At 43.0% G+C, this 22087-nt stretch overlaps 1 long non-coding RNA gene across 1 annotated transcript; it reads left to right on the top strand.

Annotated features, from left to right (window-relative positions):
- Positions 1–246: 246 nt before the first annotated feature.
- Positions 247–17146, top strand: LOC307214590. The gene is made up of 3 exons (XR_013838236.1): positions 247–406; positions 12641–12668; positions 17065–17146. It is a non-coding gene; the product is annotated as an uncharacterized lncRNA (long non-coding RNA).
- The last annotated feature ends 4941 nt before the right edge of the window (positions 17147–22087 follow it).

A 22087-nucleotide genomic window follows, 5' to 3' on the forward strand; every position in this document is an offset into this window, starting at 1 on the left:
AAGTGTTCCCAGCGCCCATTTAATTAGCAAGAGTTAAGGGAGCTCGGCATCTCTCACATCCAGGCCCCTGCAGTTTGGCACCGATGACACGTTTTACTATTAGAATGACTCTAGGCAGCGATAAGCTGCAAGGGAGATATAATAGTGTTGTCCTTATCTCTCCAGACATCTACCCTATTGTAAATTCACCAGAGTCAGTCAGTCACATGGCACCTCAATCGACTACGGAGCCTCGAGGCAAGAAGGCTAAGCTCTGACTTCTGCTGCCGTTCTGCTTCTATCTATTCCAGCTTCTTCAGCATCGAACCCCTCAGGAGGACGATACAGAGCCACCCGGGAAGAAGGCAGAAAAGCAGAGTGTGCCACAGAGGCAGGTTCACTGACACCACGCTGTGACTTTCAAAAGGTATGAATTCAGTAAAGGCCTTTCACGCATTGCAAAATTCTGACATGGATGCTATTTCTCCATGTGAGGAATAACAGCAAAGGAAGCTGCTGCATACTGAGATATCTAGCTCAGGACTGTCTACACGGATTGGCAGCCTTTCCCAGCAGCATCGGGAGATGCAAGGGATTGAACCTTCTGCATACCAAGCATGTGAACTACCACTGAGCTGGCCCTTCCTCAAACTTGGAGTAGCTCCCGCATGCAGTTTGTCACATGTGGCATTTGTACATATGAAATGCTAGGGAATTGCAGATCATTGTGATAGCCGAACCCCATTCTTCCTGTCTGGGAAAAGTTGCATCCTATGAAATATGCAAACTAAAGCGTGTGTAGATATCCATTGTTGGCATATACCTCTTCCCCTCTAAACCAGGGAGCCATGTGAACAAATATATAAGCCAGGTCCAGCCTTCCATCCCTTTGTCTCTTTGGCCTCCCAGTGCAATTTTCCCTCTTGTCCTCCGGGATAGAGGAATTGGCCTCACACCAGAAAGACCAGAACGATCAAGAAAAGGAAGAAGCAATGGCTCTTGTATGAAATCAAGGAAGGATGATGGTGGCAAATATTTGTCTTCCAGGAGACTAGTAGTCAAAAGGCTGAGTGACAGGAAGGAGGGCTCTGTTTCCCTTCACACTTGCTTGCCTGCCCAACAAAGAAACGGTCAGTTCACTGGTAGGCAGGAGTGACCTGGCTTCCCAGCAGCAGCATCGCTACACATTACTGGGATGGTGTGGCATGGGACAGAGTGGTAGAGAGGTCACAGCGGAATGGCACACCAGTGGAGCCCATCTGGTGTCTCTGCCAGCACACTTGCAGTGCCCTGACCCAGTTTAGTGGCAGCAGTGCCGGTGCTAGGAGACCAGAGTTACAGCGTGGTGTAGTGGTTAAGAGCGGTGGAATCTGGTAAACCGGGTTCGCGTCTTCGCTCCTCCACATGCAGCTGCTTGGGCCAGTCACACTTCTCTGAAGTCTCTCAGCCCCACTCACCTCACAGAGTGTTTGTTGTGGGGGAGGAAGGGAAAGGAGAATGTTAGCCGCTTTGAGACTCCTGAAGTGGAGTGAAAGGCGGGATATCAAATCCAAACTCTTCTTCAAACTCTTCAGTGCCACCGCTTCACACCGCTTCACTGATTTGTCCACATGCAGAATAGGGAGAATATTATATACTGGATTCTTATTGTGCTTTTTGATACTGTGTACTGACATTTTGCTGGTGACGTGATGATTGTAAATTGTGTGAAGCGCTTAGAAATTTCGTTATATTAAGTGGTATAAAAGTTATTAACATTAAGGAAGGAAGGATCATTTCAACTGGAGATGCCAAGGCTGAATCTGGGACTTACTGCATGAAAAGCATGGGCTCTGTCACCGAGCTACAGCAACTTCATGTTAAAAAAAGTATCAGAATGAAAACTGTCAGAAATAGGTGTTTGTGTGTAGACCTTCTTTGCACAATAGAGTACTCCTCCCAGACACTATTTTTTCCCCATTATGAGCAATCTGGTTTTAAAAATGCCTGTTGTTATTTTTTAAAGCTGGAGGGGGAAAGGCACACCTGTTATCTGGGAAAGTTTAGTGTCTCACAATAGCATCTTGGCAGCAACACCAGCTGAGACTAGGGAGAAATAATATCACAGCTAGTGAGCAGCTATGTTCTCTCAATCACCTGAATTGCATCTGTAGACTTTTTATGCATCTAGAAATATTTGGGGAAACTTTAGCACAGTAATCTCACATCCCAATGTGGAACTGCACCTCTATTTCAGATGTTCCAAAGCCATGATTTTGATCCATTAATGTCCCTCATTCCATCAGGGCAGAGCTGAAATTTCATGGGAAGAGTTCAGAATTTTTCTTATGCTGAAAGTATGGTATACACACACACTGATACACAGATACTGAAAAGGCAGCTGATTCTCACATAACGCGAGTTTGCTTGATTTGGTTCTCACTGCAGGGACATGTAAGGGTCATTTGCCTTGACCTGCGCAGTCTCTTTGTGTAATGTTGAGTACAGCTCTCAGTTAAAAATAACAAGCACTTGCCACCAGCTTCCCTGGTTTTTAATCTAGCAACATATCTTAGATGTTTTTCACTCTGGAAAGGGGAAATCTGTTCTAATTCAAAGAACAGTAAGCTATTCATCTATATATCTCACAATACAGTTATATGGCCCAGTTAGACTGGCTGGAAAGCCTTATGATCACAACAAAATCCATGAACTAGCAATAGCATGATGGCAGTGGGATTGCACTGATGTAGCACCAGAGTTACCGTACATGGCTACAATATTCTGCTAGCATAACCTAATGGGAACATAACACAGTAGTCTCCCATGGCTGCAATGCATGGTTGGTATCCACCAGGAGCTGTGCATTCAGTATTGTGGGTGTGACTGTGGAACTCCCTTCCAGCTAAGATCAGTCAGACCCCCTCCCTCCTGCTTGACAAAGACTTTTCTATTCCAGCCAGCATTTTAGGTAAGTTACATTATGTTAAAACTTTTGAAAGCTGTTTGGACTTTTGAAGTGCTTTTGCCTGTTGCACAGCTTAGCAGAGTATAGCAGAGCACTGCAGTGGTTCTTAGGCAACTCTTGAGATTGCCCAGTCAGGACGATGATCAGGAACAAAGACTGTTGACTAGTAACTTGATTCTTGTAGTTTATTAAATACAGCAGTAAACATACAAGTCTTATCTACAAGTTACTATTTACAACAGGACTTCTTCACTCTCAGCAACTCCTCAACAACTCCAACACTAACCACACCAACCACCTGTGTCATAGGTCATGCTGCCTGTATGAGGGACCTCAGCCAATCACTGAGCTGTTGCTGGGTCTCCTTATCTCTAGGCAGATTCCTTTCATGCTCTGTCTTCCCAGGCTGTGGAGACATTAATTGCTGCTTGCAAAGCTGCACGTAAACCATGGATTCCAACACATTAAACCTAGTTATGGAACTTAGGTTTTCACCTGTGGTTTTGGTTTGTTTTAACATCTTATTTGACTAATGAACTGTTTTTATTGCTTGTTCTGTAAACAGCTTTGTGACCGTCTATGGTGGAAAGTGGTCTATAAATATTAGAAATGAATAAATCATCAGCACAAGAACTAAAAATGGAGAGCAGTTACACAGGATTTGGGCTGCAGTCCTAACCTCACTTACATAGTAGTATGCCCCATCAAATTCAATAGGAGTGCTTTTCCTTCTGTTTAGTGGACAAAGAGCAACAAGACAGTTCAATAGTCTGGAACCTACTGTATGCTATTTCCATGGAAAGTTTGAGTTGGAGTGGAATGAAATTCCCCATTAATTGCTATAACTTCATTTCTTAATATCCACTGATGAACACTTGGCACTTCCTTATCTTTCCATTTTTGTGTAAGAACAGTTTCTGTTTTTCACTTAAGACTCTCCTCCCTGCAAGAGTGGTTGTGGCTGGGAGCCGGACTCCGCCTCAAGCAGGGGGGCGTTTGCCCCCTGCCTCCCACTCACCTGGCTGGCGCCCTCGCCCTCGGCCAGGCACCCAACCAGGTGCCTTCAAGGGGGCGTGTACAGCAGCCTGAATTGCTGCAGCGCCAGCCTCCAGCCCTCACTTTTTGTCGTCCCGTTGCGAGTCACCCACCCTCCACTCCCTTAGAGCAGGGCTTCCAGTTTTCTTTTGGCCTTGCTATGGACCTTAGGTTGGTCTCCCTGGTTGTCCAGGGGGCCTGGTAGAAATTTTTCCATTTGGCATTAGGCTTTTTGGTTTTTTCACCTACCTCGTAGCAATCATCACAACTTTTGTGGTATTGGTGGGTAGGTTAGGCATTGGAATAATGTGTTGTGGTGTCGAAGGGCTAGGTGTGGCCATTGCCTGCGCCTTCAATTTTTGGGTATTCCGTTAAAGGAATCCGGCGGTCGTGTATTCTGTCCGATGCCTGCTTGGCGGGAGGCCATGGCACGACCCTTGGTGACATCAGGGGAGAGCCTATAGTTGGATTAGCATCAACAGGTTCCACCTACTGGTGAATAAACCCCCCCTTTGTTTTTTAGACTCACCCCTCTCCAAGTGGGTGTAGTCAGCTGACGTAATCCAATGCCTAAGCCAATACCTTTTTACTTGCTGTAATCAATAAAGTTGTGGCCTTTTCTTGCCCATTAACCTTATATCACGTGTCCTTGTGTTTCATTCCACTGCGCGGGGTTCGGGTCCTCGAACCACAACCATTCATTGTGGTCTAGTTGCTGGGTTTTATGGATTTTTTTGGCATGTGACCGCATGATGTCATCATGATTCAGATAATATACCTGAATAATATACTAGAAAGAAAAGGATTTTACTCTAATACAAAAAAACTGACTTTTGTGAAAGATCCTCACTATGTTCATCTGTGTGGCATGTGTACAAGTGCTGCACACTTTCTGTGTGAAGGGGGTTGGTGGATGTGGTTTAGGAGGTATCTGTTGTGCACCATTTCCTTCTGACCAGTGTGAATTGTCAGCTTGTGAGCTCAGTTCAGATGAGGGATATGGCAGACAGAGATGATGGCATGGGTCAAAGTACTGCCCACAACAGAAGTCATTAGCTGCAGACAAAATTCCATCACAATAACTCGATTTGTCATTGCTCAGACAGACATGTAGTTCCCCTTCTAATCTTCCATACAGGCATAGAATTCCAGAATACTTGACACAGTTGTGAGTCTTGTTTGCAAGGGGGTGGACTAAATGAGTGCTTTCCAACTCTACGATTCTAGTATTCTTTTTTAACCCTGCAAAAGGGCTATCTGTATGTGTGCGATCAAAATTCTGGCATTTACTAGCTTGAGAAACACAAGTCCATAAGGGACAGAACTTTTTTTCAATTCGAGCACAACTCACCATTAGGGTGGAAAGGAAAGCCATGCACTCCCTCTCTAACAACAGTGACGTGTGACCAAAGGAGCAAACAATCAGCTACAAATTCACTCTGAAAAATGTCAGATCAAACATCGACTATACACCACTATAAATGGTAAAGTACAGAAAGGCCATTGGGGTGCTTTTCTCTGTTATCCACATTTAGCAAAACTGAAACAGGAGTAACATCTATGTTTTTTATTTCCAAAAAGTCAGGGAGATTACTAGAATTTGCCAGCCTTTCATAAACATTATGGAAAACTAGGCTGCAGTCCTAAAACCCGATCCATGCTGCTGGAGGGGGTTAGAGACATCCTCTCCAATGGCCTCTACTGGTGGCAAGCTCCACCACCACAGAGGCCCCACTAAGGCCACAGAAAGCAGGGCAGATGCAATAATACTGCCAGCAAAAGAACCCAAAATGGACCACTGGGGTGTCACCAGGGGAAGTTCCAAGCTGGCCATGGATCTGAGGGCTTCTAAGGATTGTACCCAATGCTAAGCTAATTAATCATCCCATCAATAGAAGGATTTTTGCTTGCACCATGGGACTTTTCCCACTTTCCTCTTCCAGTGCACCCACTATCTCTGTTTTGGGCTCCGTCAACTCTCCAGAGCAGAACTGGAGAGGGCACAGAGTATGCACAATTGGAAAATCCCACTATGCAAGCATAAATTCTTGCACTGATGCACTAGCTAGATACTGTCCATAGTCTGTCTGAACTTTAATGGGAGAGGGGCAAGGGCGTGGGGAGCTCAGCACAGTGCACACACAGTGGCCAAGCCAGTGCAATGCTCCCAATGCTGTGCTTGCACCCTGCCGAGCTGCACACCCTGGCTTGCTCCTCCCTCTCAGTAACTAGCAGCGATGGACATCATTGGGAAGCCAGGAAAGGAACATAGCCCCACCCATCCCACCGGCTGCTACTGGGTATATGGCATCCTCCTCAAAAAAAGTGGCAATGTCCGCTTGCTAAAACTATAGGAATCTGACATGTCTTGGGTCTTGAAAGGCACAATAGAGCAGGCATAAGTACAGTATCACCTTAGAAAAAAAGGAGATAGCTGTTCTTCAGATTTGTGGACTGGAATATGAACTTACTCCTCTTATGTTACAATAGTTCCCCAAGAAGAAAAGGCTACAAGAAACTGGGAGGGGAGAGAAATTCAAATCAGCTGGTTTTCAGAGCTGGGCCTTTGTAATTTGCACTTTCTGAAATAATACACAAAATGAAACACAACAATCCTTCAAATTTCACATTTCTCCAAATTTTTCAAAGCAACACAAAATGGCATATACTAAGACAAAGTGTTTACGAAATGCACATATCAGTGAAAATAACATACAAAAATGCATTCTCTTATAGGAAATTGCTTTATAAAAATGTTTATATTATGAGAAATTCAAATTAAAATGCTGGTGAATTTTAATGAAGATTTAAAAAAATAAATCACAAAACTTGTTTTTTTCTGCTCCAGAGGATAGAACCTGAACCAATGGCTTCAAGTAACAATAAAGAAGAGTCCAATTTTGCATCCAGAAGAACTTTCTGACAGTAAGAGCTGTTCAACAGTGGGATGGACTCCCTTGGGAGATGGTGGACTCTCCTTCATTGGAGATTTTTAAACAGAAGTTGGATGGCCATCTGACATGGATGCTTTAGTTGAGATTCCTGCATTGCAGGAGTTCAGACTAGATGATCCTCAGTGTCCTTTCTAACTCTGCAATTCTATGATTACATGTTGTGGAAATGTGGAGAACTGAATTTAAAAATGAAATTAACAGATTCACTCATCTCTAGCACATCAGCCATTTTATGACCACATACACAGTAGAACTCCTGCCAACCTAGCAGTTCGAAAGCACGTCAAAGTGCAAGTGGATAAATAGGTACCGCTCCGGCGGGAAGGTAAACGGCGTTTCTGTGTGCTGCTCTAGTTCGCCAGAAGCGGCTTAGTCATGTTGGCCACATGACCTGGAAGCTGTACACCTCGGCCAATAAAGCGAGATGAGCACCACAACCCCAGAGTCAGCCACGACTGGACCTAATGGTCAGGGGTCCCTTGACCCTTTTCCTTTTACACAGTAGAAATCCTTAGCGTATACAGCTTCCGTTAGTTTAACAGAACTGACTGCGAGTTCAGGAACTGGGAAATCCACCCACTTAATGTTCAAGGGGTTTTCAGAACTCCGTAAGCCACTGTCACCATCAGAAGCACATAACTGGGATAATCTTCCAAACATGAAGTGTTCTGATGTAGACCACAGCAGTTCTGAGTTGGGGGGCTTACCCATGTGAAACATTTACTAGTGCCTATAGGAGATTTGCTGCAAGCAGAGATGAAAAGAAGCAAAATGTCCAGTGGTTGTTGTAGGAAGCACTGGGGAAGAGGAAAGGGTTGGGCTTTGTTGTGGGGAGGCCAATGCAGGCAGCTGGTGCAGCTAAATGATGAAGGGCTCTAGGGAACACAGAGATACCGGAAGAGTTGAGACAGCCAGCTGAGGGATGTGATCAGGGGGGAAAGAAAGATGCTGAGAGAGCTGGGTTGGAAAAGCTAATAAAACCCTGCCTGTCAGGGGAACTATCTGACAGGCAGGCAGCCGGGGGGGGGGGGGACTCTCTTGAATCCACAGACCCATAACTGGGTTATATAGAAATGTAATCCACTTAAGCTTTAAAGCTGTCCTGCCTGGTTCCCTTCAGCAGTGCCCTCACACTGCATCCAGTCCAACTCCAGGATTTCCCTAAAGCATCGCAGGGTGTCTTGTCAGTGGCCCAATTTGATTAGATATGAGATGGAGTTCTTCCAAAGAATTTTGGGGAACATAAGTGCACATTAAGGAACTTAGAAATACCCCCACACTGATATAGGCACAATCTACAGAACAGGAAGTTGACAATGCAAAGTATTCAAGCATCACAGTCTAATACAGCATTTCTCCCTCTGCCCCTCCAACATAAATGCAATACAGGCAACTCCCAATTTACACATTCCAAGGCACCATGTGTTTTAGTGAAATCACATATATTTGAAATGCCATTGAAAAAGTCTGCAACAACCTTGTTCCCCCCCCCACCACCTTTTCCCTTTTTGTGATGTTTTAGTGACGTTTTCGGGTCACTACCAAGTTTGGCATGATGCTCACGTATCAGATGCGCCTAAAACGGTCGCTGCCTGTATGGTTTGCAGTAAGGAACTCTCTCCCAGTTCACATCACCCTGGGTTGGAAAAGTGTCAGTAGCCCATCTCCACAGGTGTTCTTGGATAGGAAGGAACATGAAGCTTCCTCTGGTTACATCTAATTAGTGAATTTTGTTCCCTCTGTCCACTCCCTCCTTTGATCCCACAGGAATAAACATTGGGACATGTTAAGTTTGTCATCCAGTCTTCATTTACTGAACACCATGGATGAGACTTCTTCAAGAGTATCTAATCTAGAGATATTCTCTAAATAAATGCTTTCTTTCTTTCTTTCTTTCTTTCTTTCTTTCTTTCTGATTTCTCCTTTGTCCCTTATCTCTAATCTTAACAATGCTTCTTAATTTGGAATGTGGAGTTTGACTGTAAATTTCTGGCAGTTCCTTAGTGACTTGCTGTTCCTTTTGGTATCACCTCTGACAGCCATATAGCCTTGGGATTTTATAGAAATCCAAGTTACCCCCAAAGTAAACAAACATGCGTCTCTACCCTAATCTGTGCTCACCTCATCATAAATTCATAAATATTGGTATGCTCATATTTAAAATTGTTCTAGAAATCAAAAGCTGCCCCTGTCCAAACACAAAGACTGCAGAGCAGCTATTAATTTTGGGTTGGGGGGAGCCAAGAGGGTCTTGATGAGCTGCCCTTCAACCAAAATTCTCAGGACGGTATACACGGAATGCAACAAAATAGCACATAAAATCAATATTGAAATCATAAAACGATCTAACACACAATTCAGTTACAAAATAGCAGCAATACAGAAGCTGACACAGATAGAAACTGGCCAAACATGTCTTGAGTCCCCAAAGACCACATAAAACAGATATGTCTTTAACAGATGTCAGAAAGGCATCAACAACGGGGACAAGTGTATCTCTGACAGGAGGGAGTTCCATAACCAGAGTGGCATAGCCAAGAAGGTCCCGCTATTCTCTGCTGTCAGATTTGCTGAGAGAATGATAATGAGCATTAAGAAAAAAGGGGGAGGGAATTACAGAAACAATGGTATGATATAATACAATAAACGTATAATGAATATATGCTTGTATGTTGATTCTAGAAGCCTGAAAATCAAGGTGAAAAAACTATAATGTCTGGTACTAAAAGAAGAGTGGCAAATCAACAGGATATTGATAAAACCAATGGCAATGGCAGAGTAAGTTGCACTTGTTGTAGCAAGGGACAGGCAAATCTGTCAGTTTTGGTTTTTCTCAGTTTCTCATTTTTCCTGACTTCAGTTCAGTTCTTCACATTTCCACATCAGTATGGGAATTATTTTTGTTAGCCCTCATGAAAATTCACCAACATTTTAATGCAAATTTCCCCTAATATATACATGTTTGTCTGCGATTTTCCTTAATATACATTTTTTTCCAAAGCAATTTTCCTTTATATAATGCATTTTTGTATGTTTCACTAATATAAGCATTTTTATGCACAGGGGTTCACATTGATTTGGGGGCTTAATTCCCATTAGAGCAAGACTAAATAAAGCATGTTTTGAATTCAGTCTCCTGAGCCCATTTATTATTATTGCCTCTTGCTGATTCGGTAGCAGATTGGTATATGTTGTGCAATGCTATCTGTGTCATTGCCCCTACACCCCACGTTAAGTACAGTTTTCTTTCATTGCCTTTTAATGGGAAACAGTTTATAATGTGTAATAATTTAAAGGGATCTCTTGCTCATGCTCAGCTCTGTGCGAGACAATGAATTAGGGGGAGTATCTGTTTCAGTCTCTCCTCTTTCACATTGTTGTCAAAAGACAATCCATCTCTGGATTTTGACACAAGGTCCTTTGTTTGGTAAGAGTTTGTTCTGTGTAGAATGGAAGGAGTAGTACACATGATGATTATGATTATGATGCTGCTGGTGGTTGGGAAACACTGCTACAAAGGAAGGGGTTAATAGATCTCTCTGTTCATGGCTCAAGCCAAGAGCTACACACTGGTGAGAACAAAACTACCTCAACACAAACCCAGTCCAGGGGCGGAGGAAAGCAGTGTTGGTTTGCAAGCCCCCCTCCATAGAGACTGGCCCCTCTCACTGTCCTCGGAGCTTGCTTACCGGTAACCTCCTCTGGCTGATATCTCGGACAGACCAGGGAGATTTTGATAGGCGACATTTTCCCAAGCATGGGCAAAATGCACAACCCTTCCCTCCTGCTTCCGCAAGGGAAAGAAAATAAGTCAGAAATCTATTTACATGATGTTTATTTCTGACATTACAGCACTTGAGAAAAACACATCCTTTCAGTTCAGTTCTTCCAGCAAGTCTGACAAACTTCCTGAACATGCGCACACAGAGGGTTTCAAGTTACACTCTTCACAAAGACTTATCCAGCCTGTGAACGTCCTGGGAAATTCTTCTTTCCCACAGATAAGCGCATCATGTAGTGTCAACAATCTGGCTGTCTGCAGCCGTGATGTTTCCATATACTGACAAGCAGGTGCAGTGGGGGCGGGTAGCCCCAGGTGTCACTACTGAGAGGGGTGACAAAATGCTGGGTGGAACTCACCGCGAGGCCTGCAGCATGCCCAAGTCACATGTCTCTCCTGGGAGTGACATGGTGGGTGGGCAACCGCAGTGTGCTGGCCCCATGGGTTACCCGAGAGGCGAGGTCCAAGTCCAGTCCGTGGTCAAAGGCGCAACATGGAGGCAGTCTGTAGTAGCTGAAGCTGAGTGCAGGGCAAGGAGTCGGGTGAAGTCAGGAACAGACATGCAAGCAGGGAGCCAGGGCGGGTCAGGAGCTCAGGCAGGAACTAGCAACCAACAATGTTGCTCCCGCAACTTGGGGCTTGGGCTGACCAGCTTTTATCTGCCTCGAGGCATAGGGCGGCCCCGATCCTCTGGTGACTCGCCTCTCCTGGCCTGGAGGCGAGCACTCCTCCTGCGGGAACTTAGTTCCCTCGGCCTCTCTGCCCCGAGCTTCTGCAGCTCAGGAGAGGCTGGAGGGTTACCGGACCCAGAGGCAACCTCAGCTTCCTCTGCCGGGGCTGAGAGTGGAGCACCTGCAGGCAATGGGTCCTCCATCACCTCAGGAGCCAGAGCAGACTCAGCAAATGTCTGCACCTGAGGATCCAGCACAGGTGAGGACCCTTCAGGCTCATGCCCCAGCTCTGGCTCAGCTGGTTCTGGAGGCGGGGAATCCTGTGTAGGCTGGGATCCCTCAGGTTCAGCATCTGAGTCTGAATCCCAGGCCATCACACGCAGGCTCCGCACTCCCCCAGACAATCCAGCCACCGCCTCCCCCTCAGTTGTAGGGTGGCTGAGTGGGAGGAGGCAGGCAGACTCCTTGGAGGCCTCACAGAGCATCCTGCCCTAGCTTACGCCACCCCGCAGGCAGCTTGTTCTGCCCCTGTGCACAGGGCGCACGCTGCTCCAGGTGCCTGATTGGCTTGCTCCACTGCTGACCCAGTTTTCAGGGCCTGACAGTTGCTGGGAATCGCCGGTTGGCTGAGTGCTATTGCGTTCATGTCCAGTTTGCAGGACTGGACTAGAGAGGTCATTTGCCTGATCCAGCAGGCTTGTCTTATATTCTTTGGACAGATGCATACATACAAATGTTCAGCAGTTGGTGCCAGGTATACTCTCGATGGGCTGAATGGGGTGTGGCTCTGTTTTTCTGAAATCTAGCCAGCACAGAATCCAACAAAATATAATAATTCTTGACCTACTGTGCTTATGTGTAGGCTCTCTCTGTGTGTGGTGCAATCCCTGGCCAACCCTTCTGGTCTTTGAGGTCTGCCCTTTTTCTGCAGCCACAGCAAAGGTCATTCAGTTCTCTTGGCAAGCACTTACCAGCCTATGATCCATCCCACTTAGGCTATGTCTGTATTGCAGCATGCAATTTTTCCCCCCTGAAAGGGGATTATTTTGGACATGAGTTATAGTAGTTATATTCCTCTCCCTCTCTCTATTAAAAAACAACAACAGTGTTTTGTGGTAAATATGTATGTGTGAGATTAGCTGTCATCTGCCTTTCCCTTTATTCTGCTGCTAAAGAATGACTCACATCTACTCTACCCTTGGCATTACCATTTCACATCAGAATATATAACCATAATTATATCCGCTACTTTAACTTGTTTCTTTTTGCGCAGGAATCAAATGCGTGAAATGCATAACATGGTGAGTAATGCACAATACTTACTTAGTGCATAAACGTGAACCTATTCACACAATGCTCTGAGCCCATGACAGCCATGATTTCTCTTTTTCCATCAGCCTGTTTTGATTTTCAACCAGTCTTCCAGAAGGTGAGTCAATGTATGTTGCTGTCAACAGTACATGCTGAAATCAGTACAGATCATCTTTTGACACCTATTCACAACATAAATATCCGTTAGTTACCTAGTTTTGGGAAATGTGAGTTGGGCTTTTCCAGTCACATCCATTGCTCCACCCACTTTTGCCACTAGCTCCAACCACTGCTGACACTTGGTCCCTGAAAGGTTGTCTATGAAGAAACATGGTCCTTTGGCTGGAAAAGATTCCCCATTCCTGGTATAAACCAACCTAAATGTTGAAATGAGATTTGTCTTTCGATGCAGAAACTTTGTGTGATTCAGCCATTCCTATATCATAGGCCCGTAACACTTAGAAAAACTTATGAGACTTTTAGAGATCCTGAAATTGCTTCCACTAGCTGAAGGAATGGAACCAACTTTTGGCAATTCTCCTCCCTCCCTGCAGCCCCTGAAAATGTGTCCCCAGAGAATTGGTGGGGGGAGCCTTTGGAAACATGGGGAAGAGGGGTAATTGGCCAAAATGAAAAAATCCTCCTTCCACCAGCAGGATCCTTTCCTGGATCTAAAGCACATTTAGGATTCAAAGCAATGGATTTTCCCCTGTATTAGTTGCCTATGGCACAGATGTAAGAAGTGTCCCACTAATTCCATCACTTGTAAGAGTTCAGACTGGGCTTCTAAGGGAGTCTTTAGGATTATGACAGAGAATAGCACAAGTGTTTTCCCCTCTCTGGTGTTTTCCTCCCACTGTTTGGTTCAGTCATCCATTATTCCAGGTGTCAATGGAAATCCCAATAAAAGGGTTATTGTATGTACCCCAGCAGCCCTTCAATTTACTAATCCCTCACTGAGCCTTTGAATTTATGTTCTGTCTTCTTATCTGCCTCTCCTAGATGCCCATCTTTCCATGCCTATAGATCTAATCTATTGCTACTTGCCTCCTTGGTTTTCTGTTCCTTGTAATGTCACTTTGATTCATCCATTTTTACTTTAGCTGTCACTGTCATTGATCAGCCTGGAAGTTCTGCATCTCCATTAAAACCCCTCGATAACAGCTTCAACAAGGGAAAGGCTTTACCTCTGCACTGTAAAATGCTTGGCACTCCATAAAATAGTTGTCATATTTGCATATCACATATAGAGAAACTGAGGTGCACGAAAGGGGTTTTTGTGGAAAGTCAGTTGCAGGCTCTACACTGTCTATTCTAGTTACTACTTTGATTGTTACACTACACAAGAAAGAAACAATTCAAACAACACTCCCTTGGGGATATGTAGTCAATCTATACTAATTTCCTTTGTCGGACAATGAAAGACAGAATGGAAAGTATTCACTGTGTTTGTGTGCCCAAATTTACAGCAGCATGACATTTGATAAATGTAGTCCACATTTTGAACCAAATACAATATATGCAATGTTTGCTTACTGACCTTTTGCTCAATAGCAACAATGTGGTATGGAAAGTCACATACAGCAATGTTCTCGGAGTCTGGACCTGGCACCCTTCCCTGGCAGTAAGCCTTTTTGCTACCTTATTATCATAACTAAATATTACTGGTATTTAAAACTGTGATAGTAAAACAGCCATAATATTGCATTCTGTTTTCCTAATAAGTGTGGTTTTGGTATTAAATGTGTTATTCATTCCCTTGTACAGCAGACCCCAAATGTTTTCCAAGCTCTTGTGTCTCACTTATGATTTTAAATTTTTAATAAAATGTGATTGATTAATGTTTGAATGCAAACACAAAAGCCTCTATCGACCTACACTTACACCAATCAATGTTTCCAAGAAACCAAAAGTGAGGATGGATTGCTTCCAGCCAACAAATGTTTGCATTCTGACTTCTTCAGCTTATGGCCTTCAAGTGATGGATCTGTACAATTTGGTGCAAATTTAAGTATGATCAGGACATTTGCAGGCAAATCTACCTATCGCTTTCCAAAACAATATGCAGACCCGAAACAGCCATCCTTCGAAATCTACTGTTCTCTTAATTTTGCAATGCGGTTCTCCAGCCAAGTAATGTGTACAAAACACATACACTAGGGTAAAGTGTGCATTAAAAAGCATATATGAATGAAAGTAGCATACAGATATGCATTATATAAGGGGAAATGTGTATATTAGGCAAAATTGCATACAAGGATGTGCCTATTAGGAGAAATTCGCACTAAAATCCTGCTGAATTTAACGAGGACACTTTTAAACATTGCAAACTCACATGGAAATGTAGAGAACTAAACTTACAATTGGAAAAAAAGAGAAATTGGAACAGAAAAGGACACGTCCACCCATCTGTGTGCTCTACACAGCTCTCTGGCTATGCTCCTAAAGTAGATGCCTGCAGCAAGTCTTAGTTCCAGGAATTCGAAGGAGGCCATACCTGAAGGCAGAGTTGTACTTATTCTTTCTTTATTATTATTAAATTTATATGCTGCCCTATACCTGTAGATCTCAGGGTGGTTCGATATATGGGCAATGCACAGCTATTTGTGCGCTAGGAGAAGTTATAACCCATGAACTATAGGCAGAGATGGGGAACCTCCAGAAATTTATGGACTCCAAGCCCATTCCATTCCACTCTATTGTTCAGGAATGATGTCATTTGTAGCCCAACACCATCTGGAGAGCCACAGGCTTTCCATACCTGGACTATAGGGACGTCTGGTCATAAAGGGGATGAGAAAAAACTATTCATGCTTGAAGGTCCAAGGTTGAATTTTTGGCATCTTCAACTAAGGAGATCAGTGACAGGTGACAGGGAATACAGTGGTACCTCAGGTTACAGATGCTTCAGGTTACAGACGCTTCAGGTTACAGACTCCGCTAACCCAGAAATAGTACCTCAGGTTAAAAAACTTTGCTTCAGGATGAGAACAGAAATTGAGCGGCAGTGGTGCGGCGGCAGCGGGAGGCCCCATTAGCTAAAGTGGTACCTCAAGTTAAGAACAGTTTCAGGTTCTTAACGGACCTCTGGAACGAATTAAGTTCTTAACCCGAGGTACCACTGTACCTCTGCCTGCTGCCAGTCAGAATGATGAACAGTGGGCTAGTTGGACAGGGCCTGACTTTCTTTGCAGCACTTTCCTAATTCACTGTGCATGAATACTGTGCCATTGTGTTTGTATCCTATATCATATTTGCTTTTGTACAGCACTGATATTTTAATTACAAAAAAGTATTACAAAAAAATGCCAGTCTTCCAAACACTAAGAAAACACACACACACAAACATATATATTACAATATAATATATTGTATGTAAATATATATATATAACAATATAATGAGCAAGACATCTCCAACAACAGCACTTTTCAATTCAGTGGATATTTCTGATAGAAACAAGAATGCTGTAGTCTGTTAAGGGAAACACCACAAATACAAAATGGAGCAGAACTAATATATTTACTGTACCATCCCGCTTTATTATTCCACAGAGATATATGACTTTAATGGGTTTATTTATGGTACTTGACAAGATAAATATTCCTTTGTCCTTACTATTCAAATAAACTGGTGAATAAACTGGTGCAGAGTAAAATTCAGAGCTCTTCATCAAGCATTTGCCAAACGGTCTTATCAGTAGCTTTATAACTTAAAAGACAGATGGAGATATTTCACTATTTAGTTCTCATATCAGAAAGCTCTCATTGACACATTACTTTGTATATTTCTGATCTGCACTTCAGAACAATCAAAGGGAGAGAGCTATCCCAGATTATCCACCTCAAATCAGTGGAACCATAGGCATATCAGAGGAGGATTTAGACAGTTCAGTGTTACAATTTAAAAATGTATAATAATCCCATCTACACACAACTAACAAATCAATTCCAGTGTAGTCTGGAAATCTGCAAGGTGAATCAGTGCATTGAATGGGAAATACAAAACATAGTCATTTTTTAAACACCATTTTTTTATCATTCAAAACAAAAAGAAAGGCAATATCAAATTATAGACTGTCACTTCTCAACATGAGAAGGTGGGCACACAACACAGCCACAAAATATGTATGGTATCTGCAGTTCTGTCCCTTCTCATAAACGGATCTCCTGTCTGGTTCTCCATACGTGTCAGTGGAGTGAATATCTCTGATGACTTTTTATGGAGAAAGAGGAAAACACATGAAATCCTGAATCAAATATGTAGGGAAAACGCCTTAGAACCTATTCCCGTCCCCCCAGGGTCCAGGTCCAGTAGGTTAGTGTGCCTTGTCATTATGTATATACGTGCTGCATTTATTTATGTGCTTTATATTCTGCCTTTTAGGGAGAAATCTAAAGTTACCATCAACAACAGAAGCAGAATGGGTGTTTGACATATTTCAAAAGGTAAAAATCTGGACACAAAATGTTGTTGAGCTTTTTTTTGACAATCGCCTGATAGCCCTTCCGCTGCCACCGGGTCAGAGCCCCCATACCAGAGCCATAGCCCCCCCCCATTAAAAAACCCAAAATCCATGTCATTTGCTTAAAAATGTAACCCCCCCCCAGATAGGCATGTAGGACCTCCAAAAGAGGACATATCGGGGAATTCCCGAACGTATGGCAACCCTATCAAAATGATGAACAAAGTCTCCTGATTCAACCTGAAATTAAATAAATAAATAAATAAATAAAGCACCCTTCATCTGAAGATCACAGGACAGTTTACAACATAAAACCCCAAAAGAAAATCCCATAACATGATAGCAAAAAACATTCCCCTCACAAAACACATTTAAAAGGTCATAACTAGCTTAATCGTGGGACGCGGGTGGCGCTGTCGGTAAAAACACAGAGCGTAGGACTTGCCGATCAGAAAGTCGGCGGTTCGAATCCCCGTGACGGGATGAGCTCCTGTTGCTCGGTCCCTGTTCCTGCCAACCTAGCAGTTCAAAAGCACGTCAAAGTGCAAGTAGATAAATAAGTACCGCTCCAACGGGAAGGTAAACGGCGTTTCCGTGAGCTGCTCTGGTTCGCCAGAAGCGAGTTGATCAGGCTGGCCACATAACCCGGAAGCTGTATGCCGGCTCCTTGGCCAATAAAGTGAGATGAGCGCCGCAACCCCAGAGTCGGCCACAACTGGACCTAATGGTCAGGGGTCCCTTTACCTTTAACTTGCTTAATCAGTCAAAGCATTTCTACACTGCTGGATATTTTTAAAGTTTCTAAGAAGTGTACACTAGGTACAATATAAAAACAATACCCATGAAAACAGTATAAAACCATGTAAAATGAAATAAAGCAACCAAATTCAGGGGATTCATAAACATCAATCAGGGTCCAAACATATTCATTATTTATGGTCTTTCTGCAAGTCCTCTCTAGGCCTGTTAGGTTGGTGCTTGTGTTGGATGCTGCACTTTCTCGCACTTGGGAATTGGGAATTATAATTCCTAGCACAAGCCATGGTTGAGAGTCCCATTTGAATTTACCATGCCAAAACAAACGCACCCCAGGAAGAAAACAGGATTTTAGATTTGAAATAGAGGACAGCAACTAAATAAAACATTTGCAACAACGAGGGATGTGGAAACTGATTGCCTAGAAGTTGGACTACAACTTTCATCATGCTGGTTGGGGCTGATGGGAGTTGGAGTCCAACAACATCTGGAGGGTCACTGACTCCTCAACCCTGACAACCATGAATTAAGAGTATGATGCAAATAGAGAAAATACTGTTGCATGACACTCCGATTTCCAAGCGATGCAATATTCCAGGCACTTCCTCAGAACAAGGACAGCAGAGACTGTGGTGTTTTTATGATATATGGTGTATTATATATATATATATATATATATATATATATATATACACACACACACACACAACCTGAGCCTACGATGAAGGGGTTCACAGCTTTAACACCCCAAGAGGGTCTTGCTTCTCCCATAGGCATAGCCTTGGATTCCAGAAGAAATCAGACATGGCTCTGTTGCTTAGCTGCCCGGCCTACTTCCTGTTTCTAGCTTACACACCTCAACTCTATCTTTTGTCTTTCTGATAGTTGAGGGAGGGGACTCTTAATGCCCCATACTCAGGGAGACATTACCAAGAAACATGTCTCCCTATTATAGCAACTGGATCCTTGTTGGATCCAGAAATTAGAAGAGACTCAAGCATATAGCCTACCCCTTCCCCAAACTCACAACCATACATTCACCAAACCAAAGGTTGCTTCATTAGGTGGTCTGGTGGCTGCATAGTTCACTACACCGCAACAAACTGAACACAACACAATCAAATTCTGGACCCTCTAATCTCTCACAACGCCAATAAAAATAATTTTTTATATATATAAAGGACTTGGAAATGTGATGCTGACACAAAACCCTACACTAACACTATGTGAAAAAATGAAGGAACATTACCCCCAATCTCTCTCCCTCTCTTTCACCTCACTTTTTCTCCAACTGCAAGATGTATTTCATACCAAATTCAAACAAACTGTGAAAAAGACTATGAATCGAAAAAGGAGACACTATATGTACTTTCCTTTTTTATTTGTTTGTTTTAAAACTTTAATAAAACTTTAATAAAAACTATTTTTTTAAAAAAAATCAGTAAAATATTTGGTGAGAGTAATAGAGTTAGCACTGAAGAATGTCGACACATGCACCAAAGAAGCTGTTCACCAAAATCTTATTTTGATGAGAGTTTCATAGAGAGTAATTAGCTAACATCAAAGTATACTTGTGGATGTTATTGCAATGCAGACCAGAATGCTGACTTTGCATGAGCAGAATTTAATTTTACATTCTGAGCCAGGGAAGAACCTCGGGGAGAAATGACGCTCAATTTAAAATACATCCAACAGTTACAAGCTGGATGATTTCTTATCCCAAAACGGGTCATAATTAACTTTAGTGATGTCTCTAATCAAAAGAGGCTGGAGAAATGCTCTCAGGACCATCTTTACAAAGAGGGAAAGCCTTCCATGCTGTGCCACGCCATACTTCTAATTTGCAGGTCAGGTTGGAATACCCTGTCATGCCATCAGAAGTAATGCATTGCCAAAAGCAAATGGCTGATACTAGGCAATTGGGATTTTATTTACTGTAGTGCCCCTAATGGCTCCTAAAAGATTTTCTTAATTTTTAATAAGTTACATTTTATTTCAGAGTAAGAGAATGAGTGAGGCTTCCTGAACTTTAATAAACACTTTTGGATTGAAGCTTTAAATTACAGAGTACACTACTGGCTTTAAACTGAAGTAGAATCATCCATTATTTATAACCACTTATAAATATTAAGTAATCCACAAAGTCATTATCTAATACTTGTTCTTCAGTGCACAAAATCTATTTGCTGCATACATGCCTGCATATACACACATACACACGTTTCTGTACAGGCTGTAAGCTTGCTTGTGCCAAGTTATTGCCAACACAAAGGTTCTTGTTTTATCTATGTGGCCTTAGGCTTCTTTCTCTGCAGCACTAGAAGCCTACCTTGATCCCAGTTTATTCCTTCTTCGTGAGAGGTAGTAATGCTTACAGATGCAAATTGAGATGATTTCTTTAGCAATAGACCAAACACAGACTAAAAGATGCGGGTTCATAACTTGTCCTAATTTTTTACAATATGAATTTACAACTGTCACATTTAATATAAAGGCTCCCAAAGGTAACAAAAATACATAAATCAAAACTGGCATGATATAGATAGTGAAGATTCTCAGGTTTAAATTTCTAAGTTTTAAAAGATCTAAATGTCAGGATTCTAACAGTGGAATATTGATTTTAGGAACTTTCCCCATTTACGTTAAAAAAAAAAATCCCAAAGATTTCTTCATGGATTTTATGGTATTCAAACACTTTTCCCCCTGCTGAGCCTGTCAAGTAGCCACTATTCTGGCCTGTAAGATATTAGGACTCTCCTGCTTATCCTTAAAAATTATGCTTCCCACTCACAAACTGCACTTGTTGCACCTGCAGGCTTAAGGCAGAGTGAAGAATTCAAAATTCCCCTCCACTATCTCCCTCTGTAATGTCAGTAGAAATCAGTGTTCTATGAATGAATGGATGGATGGATGGAAGCAGTTCCAGGAAACGCCCCCCCCCCCCCAGAGAATTGAAGCCTAGAGCAAGATAAATTTTGAAATCAATTGAACTGATGTTTACAGGACCGTCTTTACCTGGGGGATGCAAGGGGTGCAGGGCACCTGGGCACCAAATTCGGGGGGGCAGCAGGCACCCACCACTGAAGCTGCTGAAACTCTTAACTATCTACCTGTTGTTGTTTAGTCCTTTAGTCGTGTCCAACTCTTTGTGACCCCATGGACCAGAGCACGCCAGGCACTCCTGTCTTCCACTGCCTCCCGCAGTCTGCTCAAACTCATGCTGGTAGCCTCGAGAACACTATCCAACCATCTCGTCCTCTGTCGTCCCCTTCTCCTTGTGCCCTCAATCTTTCCCAACATTGGGGTATTTTCCAGGGAGTCTTCTCTTCTCATGAGGTGGCCAAAGAATTGGAGCCTCAGCTTCAGGATCTGTCCTTCCAGTGAGCACCCAGGGCTGATTTCCTTAAGAATGGATGCGTTTGATTTTCTTGCAGTCCATGGGACTCTCAAGAGTCTCCTCCAGCACCATAATTCAAAAGCATCAATTCTTCGGCGATCAGCCTTCTTTATGGTCCAGCTCTACCTGTTAGGAAACAATAATTTTGATCAAGCTAGAAAAACAAAATACATATATACCTAGGTATTACCGAAATGTATACCTACTGTTTCACTAAAGGACTTTTGACTTTGTGCGCTCATTTACAAAGATGCGCCATGCCAGCGGCAGCGCTTGTCATTTACAACGGTGACACTCATCAGACTCAACAACAGCGCTTGTCATTTTCAAAGGCGCTGTGCACGCAAAATTAACTCTTACATCATAATAAAAGTTAATTTGGGGGCTAAACTAAATTTGGGGGCACTGGGTGGATTTTTGCACTCTGGCAGCGCATATGCTAAAGACTGCGCTGGATGTTTATTTATTTATATTAAAATTTTATACCTTGTTTTTCCATGAACTGGGTCCCCAAGTGCCTTACAAAATAAAAGCATGCAACATACAAAATTCAAAACATAAACTGAATATCTGAGGACACGACTCTTCATGACATGAAACATTCTTCTAGTCCATGGGGGAACCAGTAATAGTGCTCCCCCATATGACCTCAGTGATTGGATTGGGACATAAAGGGTAAGGCAGACCTTAAGTTATCCTAGGGTTGCCATACAGTGGTACCTCGAGTTACGCCTCAGGTTACAAACGCTTCAGGTTACAAACTCCGCTAACCTGGAAGAGTTACCTTCAGT

This window comes from Podarcis cretensis, assembly GCF_951804945.1.
Source record: "Podarcis cretensis genome assembly, chromosome: 4".
Taxonomy (NCBI): Eukaryota; Metazoa; Chordata; class Lepidosauria; order Squamata; family Lacertidae; genus Podarcis; species Podarcis cretensis.